Genomic DNA, 6,500 nt, shown 5'->3' with positions numbered 1-6,500 from the left:
ACCACAGCCCATCCCAGCCCACCACAGCCCGTCCCAGGACACCACAGCCCGTCCCAGCCCGTGCCAGCCAATAGCAGCACACCACAGCCCGTCCCAGCCCACCACAGCTCACCACAGCCTGTCCCAGCCCACCACGGCCCGTCCCAGCACACCATAGCCTCTTCCATCCCACCACAGCCCGTCCCAGCCCACCACAGCCCGTCCCAGCCCGTCCCAGCCCACCACGGCCCGTCCCAGCCCACCACGGCCCGTCCCAGCCCACCACGGCCCGTCCCAGCCCACCACAGCTCGTCCCAGCCCACCACAGCTCGTCCCAGCCCACCACAGCCCGTCCCAGCCCACCACAGCCCGTCCCAGCCCACCACAACCCGTCCCAGCCCACCACGGCCCACCACAGCCCGTCCCAGCCCACCACGGCACGTCCCAGCCCACCAGAACCCACCACAGCCCATCTCAGCTCACCACAGCCTGTCCCAGCCCACCACGGCCCACCACAGCCCGTCCCAGCCCACCAAAGGCCACTACAGCACACCACAGCCTACCGTAGACCACCACAGCCCGTCCCAGCCCGTCCCAGCTTGTCCCAGCCCACCACAGCCCGTCCCAGCCCGTCCCAGCCCACCACAGCTCGTCCTGGCCCACCACTGCCTGTCCAAGCCCACCACGGCCCGTCCCAGTCCACCACGGCCCGTCCCAGGACACCACAGCCCATCCCTCCCCACCACGACCCACCACGGCACGTCCCAGCCCACCAGAGCCCACCACGGCCCGTCTCAGCCCACCACAGCCTGTCCCAGCCCACCACGGCCCGTCCCAGCCCAGCACAGCCCGTTCCAGCCCGTCCCAGCCCGTCCCAGCCCACCACAGCCCGTCCCAGCCCACCACAGCATGTCCCAGCCCACCACGGCCCGTCCCAGCCCACCACAGCTCGTCCCAGCCCACCACAGCCCGTCCCAGCCCACCACAGCCCGTCCCAGGACACCACAGCCCGTCCCAGCCCACCACAGCCCGTCCCAGCCCACCACAGCCCGTCCCAGGACACCACAGCCCGTCCCAGCCCACCACGGCCCGTCCCAGCCCACCAGAAACCACCACAGCCCGTCTCAGCTCACCACAGCCCGTCCCAGCCCACCACGGCCCACCACAGCCCGTCCCACCTCACCACAGCCCGTCCCAGCCCGCCAAAGGCCACTACATCACACCACAGCCTACCGTAGACCACCACAGCCAGTCCCAGCCCGTCCCAGCTTGTCCCAGCCCATCACAGCCCGTCCCAGCCCACCACAGCCCGTCCCAGCCCACCACAGCCCGTCCCAGCCAAACACGGCGCACCACAGCCCACCATGGCCCGTCCCGGCCCACCACGGCCTACCACAGCTCCTCCCAACCCACCACAGCCCACCACGGCCCACCACGGCCTGTCCCAGCCCACCACAGCCCGTCCCAGCCCACCACAGCCCTTCCCAGCCCACCACAGCCTGTCCCAGCCCACCACAGCCCGTCCCAGCCCACCACAGCCAATACAAGCCCGTCCCAGCCCGTCCCAGCCCACCACAGCCCATCCCAGCCCAACACAGCCCGTCCCAGGACACCACAGCCCGTCCCAGCCCGTGCCAGCCAATACCAGCCCATCACGGCCAGTCCCAGCCCACCACGGCCCACCACAACCCACCACAGCCCGTCCCGGCCCACCACAGCCCGTCCCAGCCCGTGCCAGCCAATACCAGCCCACCGCAGCCTGTCCCAGCCCGTCCCCGCCCATTCTCAAACCACCAGAGCCCGTCCCAGCCCACCACGGCCTGTCCCAGCCCACCACTGAACGTCCCAGCCCACCAAAGCCCGTCCCAGCCCGTCCCAGCCCACCACAGCTCGTCCTAGCCCACCACTGCTTGTCCCAGCCCACCACGGCCCGTCCCAGTCCACCACGGCCCGTCCCAGGACACCACGGCCCGTCCCAACACACCACATCCCGTTCCTGCCCACCACGGCCCACCACGGCACGTCCCAGCCCACCAGAGCCCACCACAGCCCGTCTCAGCCCACCACAGCCCGTCCCAGCCCACCACAGCCCGTCCCAGCCCAGCACAGCCCGTTCCAGCCCGTCCCAGCCCACCACAGCCCGTCCAAGCCCACCACAGCATGTCCCATCCCACCACGGCCCGTCCCAGCCCACCACGGCCCGTCCCAGCCCACCACGGCCCGTCCCAGCCCACCACGGCCCGTCCCAGCCCACCACGGCCCGTCCCAGCCCACCACAGCCCGTCCTAGCTTACCACAGGCCACCACAGCCCACCACATCCCGTCCCAGCCCACCACAGCTTACCACGGCCCACCACAGCCCACCACGGCCAATCCCAGCCCACCACAGCCCAGCACAGCCCACCACAGCCTACCAGGGCCCACCTCAGCCCACCACAGCCCGTCCCAGCACGTCACAGCTTGTCCCAGTACATCCCAGCCCGTCCCAGCCCACCACAGCCCGTTCCAGACTACCACAGCCCGTCCCAGCCCACCACAGCCCGTCCCAGACCACCACAGCCTGTCCCAGACCACCACAGCCCGTCCCAGCCAGTCCCAGCCAATACCAGCCCACCGCAGCCCGTGCCAGCCCGTCCCAGCCCACCACAGCCCACCACAGCACTTTCCAGCTCACCACAGCTTGTCCCAGCCCACCAGAGCCCACCACAGCCCGTCCCAGCCCACCACAGCCCGTCCCAGCCGATCACAGTTCACCACGACCCGTCCCGGCCCAGCATGGCCCGTCCCGGCCCACCACGGCCCGGCCCGGCCCACCACGGCTCGTTCCGGCCCACCACGGCCCGTCCCAGCTTTCCACGGCCCACCACAGCCCACCACGGCCCACCACAGCCTGTCCCAGCCCACCACGGCCCGTCCCAGCCCACCACGGCCCGTCCCAGCCCACCACAGCTCGTCCCAGCACACCACAGCCCGTCCCAGCCCACCACAGCCCGTCCCAGCCCACCACGGCCCACCACGGCACGTCCCAGCCCACCAGAGCCCACCACAGCCCATCTCAGCTCACCACAGCCTGTCCCAGCCCACCACGGCCCACCACAGCCCGTCCCAGCCCACCAAAGGCCACTACAGCACACCACAGCCTACTGTAGACTACCACAGCCCGTCCCAGCCCGTCCCAGCCCGTCCCAGCTTGTCCCAGCTTGTCCCAGCCCATCACAGCCCATCACAGCCAACCACTGCCCGTCCCAGCCCACCACGGTCCGTGCCAGCTAACCACGGCTCGTCCTGGCCCAGAACGGCCCGTCCCGGCCCAGCACAGCCCGTCCCGGCCCACCACGGCCCGTCCAGGCCCACCACGGCTCGTCCAGGCCCACCACAGCCCGTCCCAGCCCACCACAGCCCGTACCAGCCCACCACGGCCCCTCCCGGCCCACCACGGCCCCTCCCGGCCCACCACGGCCCGTCCCGGCCCACCACGGCCCGTCCCGGCCCACCACGGCCCGTCCCGGCCCACCACGGCCCGTCCCAGCCCACCACGGCCCGTCCCGGCCCACCACGGCGCGTCCCAGCCCACCACAGCCCATCCGACCCCACCACAGCCCCTCCCAGCCCACCACAGCCCCTCCCAGCCCATCACAGCTCACCACGGCCCGTCCCGGCCCACCACGGCCCGTCCCGGCCCACCACGGCCCACCACAGCCCACCACGGCCCACCACGGCCCACCACGGCCCACCACGGCCTGTCCCAGTCCGTGACAGCCAATACCTAGCCCACCGCAGCCCGTGCCAGCCCGTCCCAGCCGACCACAGCCCATCCCAGCCCACCACAGCCCGTCCCAGGACACCACAGCCCGTCCCAGCCCGTGCCAGCCAATAGCAGCACACCACAGCCCGTCCCAGCCCACCACAGCCCGTCCCAGCCCACCACAGCTCACCACAGCCTGTCCCAGCCCACCACGGCCCGTCCCAGCACACCATAGCCTCTTCCATCCCACCACAGCCCGTCCCAGCCCACCACAGCCCGTCCCAGCCCGTCCCAGCCCACCACGGCCCGTCCCAGCCCACCACGGCCCGTCCCAGCCCACCACGGCCCGTCCCAGCCCACCACGGCCCGTCGCAACCCACCACTGCCCACCACAGCTCGTCCCAGCCCACCACAGCCCGTCCCAGCCCACCACAGCCCGTCCCAGCCCACCACAACCCGTCCCAGCCCACCACAACCCGTCCCAGCCCACCACAACCCACCACGGCACGTCCCAGCCCACCAGAGCCCACCACAGCCCATCTCAGCTCACCACAGCCTGTCCCAGCCCACCACGGCCCACCACAGCCCGTCCCAGCCCACCAAAGGCCACTACAGCACACCACAGCCTACCGTAGACCACCACAGCCCGTCCCAGCCCGTCCCAGCTTGTCCCAGCCCATCACAGCCCACCACTGCCCGTCCCAGCCCACCACGGTCCGTGCCAGCTAACCACGGCCCGTCCTGGCCCAGAACGGCCCGTCCCGGCCCAGCACGGCCCGTCCCAACCCACCACGGCCCGTCCAGGCCCAACACGGCTCATCCAGGCCTACCACGGCCCGTCCCAGCCCACCACAGCCTGTACCAGCCCACCACGGCCCGTCCCGGCCCACCACGGCCCGTCCCGGCCCACCACGGCCCGTCCCGGCCCACCACGGCGCGTCCCAGCCCACCACAGCCCGTCCGACCCCACCACAGCCCCTCCCAGCCCACCACAGCCCCTCCCACCCCATCACAGCTCACCACGGCCCGTCCCGGCCCACCACGGCCCGGCCCGGACCACCACGACCCGTCCCGGCCCACCACGGCCCACCACAGCCCACCACAGCCCACCACGGCCCACCACGGCCCGTCCGAGCCCACCACAGCTTGTTCCAGATCACCAGAGCCCGTCCCAGCCCACCACAGCCCGTCCCAGCCCGTGACAGCCAATACCTAGCCCACCGCAGCCCGTGCCAGCCCGTCCCAGCCCACCACAGCCCATCCCAGCCCAACACAGCCCGTCCCAGGACACCACAGCCCGTCCCAGCCCGTGCCAGCCAATACCAGCCCACGGCAGCCCGTGCCAGCCAAACACGGCCCACCACAATCCACCACGGCCCGTCCCGGCCCACCACAGCCCGTCACAGCCCACCACTGCCCGTCCCAACCCACCACAGCCCACCACAGCCCGTCCCGGCCCACAACAGCCCGTCCCAGCCCACCACAGACCGTCCCAGCATACCATAGCCTGTCCCAGCCCACCAGAGCCCGTCCCAGCCCACCACAGACCGTCCCAGCTCACCACGGCCCACCTCAGCCCACCACAGCCCGTCCCAGCCCACCACAGCCCTTCCCAGCCCACCACAGCCCGTCCCAGCCCACCACAGCCCGTCCCAGCCCGTGCCAGCCAATACCAGCCCACCGCAGCCTGTCCCAGCCCGTCCCAGCCCGTCCCCGCCCATTCTCAGACCACCAGAGCCCGTCCCAGCCCACCACTGCCTGTCCCAGCCCACCACGGCCCGTCCCAGCCCACCACAGCTCGTCCCAGCCCACCACAGCTCGTCCCAGCCCACCACAGCCCGTCCCAGCCCACCACAGCCCGTCCCAGCACACCACGGCCCACCACGGCACGTCCCAGCCCACCACAGCTTACCACGGCCCACCACAGCCCACCACGGCCCGTCCGAGCCCACCACAGCTTGTTCCAGATCACCAGAGCCCGTCCCAGCCCACCACAGCCCGTCCCAGCCCGTGACAGCCAATACCTAGCCCACCGCAGCCCGTGCCAGCCCATCCCAGCCCACCACAGCCCATCCCAGCCCAACACAGCCCGTCCCAGGACACCACAGCCCGTCCTAGCCCGTGCCAGCCAATACCAGCCCACGGCAGCCCGTGCCAGCCCAACACAGCCAACCACAGCCCGTCCCAGCCCACCACAGCTTACCACGGCCCACCACAGCCCACCACGGCCAATCCCAGCCCACCACACCCCATCACCGCCCGTCCCGGCCCACCATGGTCCGTCCCGGCCCACCGCGGCCCACCTCAGCCCACCACAGCCCGTCCCAGCCCACCAAAGGCCACTACAGCACACCACAGCCTACCGTAGACCACCACAGCCCGTCCCAGCTTGTCCCAGCCCATCACAGCCCGTCACAGCCAACCACTGCCCGTCCCAGCCCACCATGGTCCGTCCCAGCTAACCAAGGCCTGTCCTGGCCCAGCACGGCCCGTCCCGGCCCATCACGTCCCGTCCAGGCCCACCACAGCCCGTCCCAGCCCACCACAGCCCGTCCCAGCCCACCACAGCCCGTCCCAGCCCACCACAGCCCGTCCCAGCCACTCCCAGCCAATACCAGCCCACCGCAGCCCGTGCCAGCCCGTCCCAGCTAACCACAGCCCATCCCAGCCCACCAAAGCCCACCACAGACCGTCCCAGCCCACCACAGCCCTTCCCAGCCCACCACAGCCCATCCCAGCCCGTGCCAGCCAATACCAGCCCACCACAGCCCGTCCC

This window comes from Falco biarmicus, chromosome 18, assembly GCF_023638135.1.
Source record: "Falco biarmicus isolate bFalBia1 chromosome 18, bFalBia1.pri, whole genome shotgun sequence".
In the NCBI taxonomy this organism is placed as follows: Eukaryota; Metazoa; Chordata; class Aves; order Falconiformes; family Falconidae; genus Falco; species Falco biarmicus.
The sequence above is the reverse complement of the archived record's forward strand: the minus strand, read 5'-3'. Positions refer to the sequence as shown.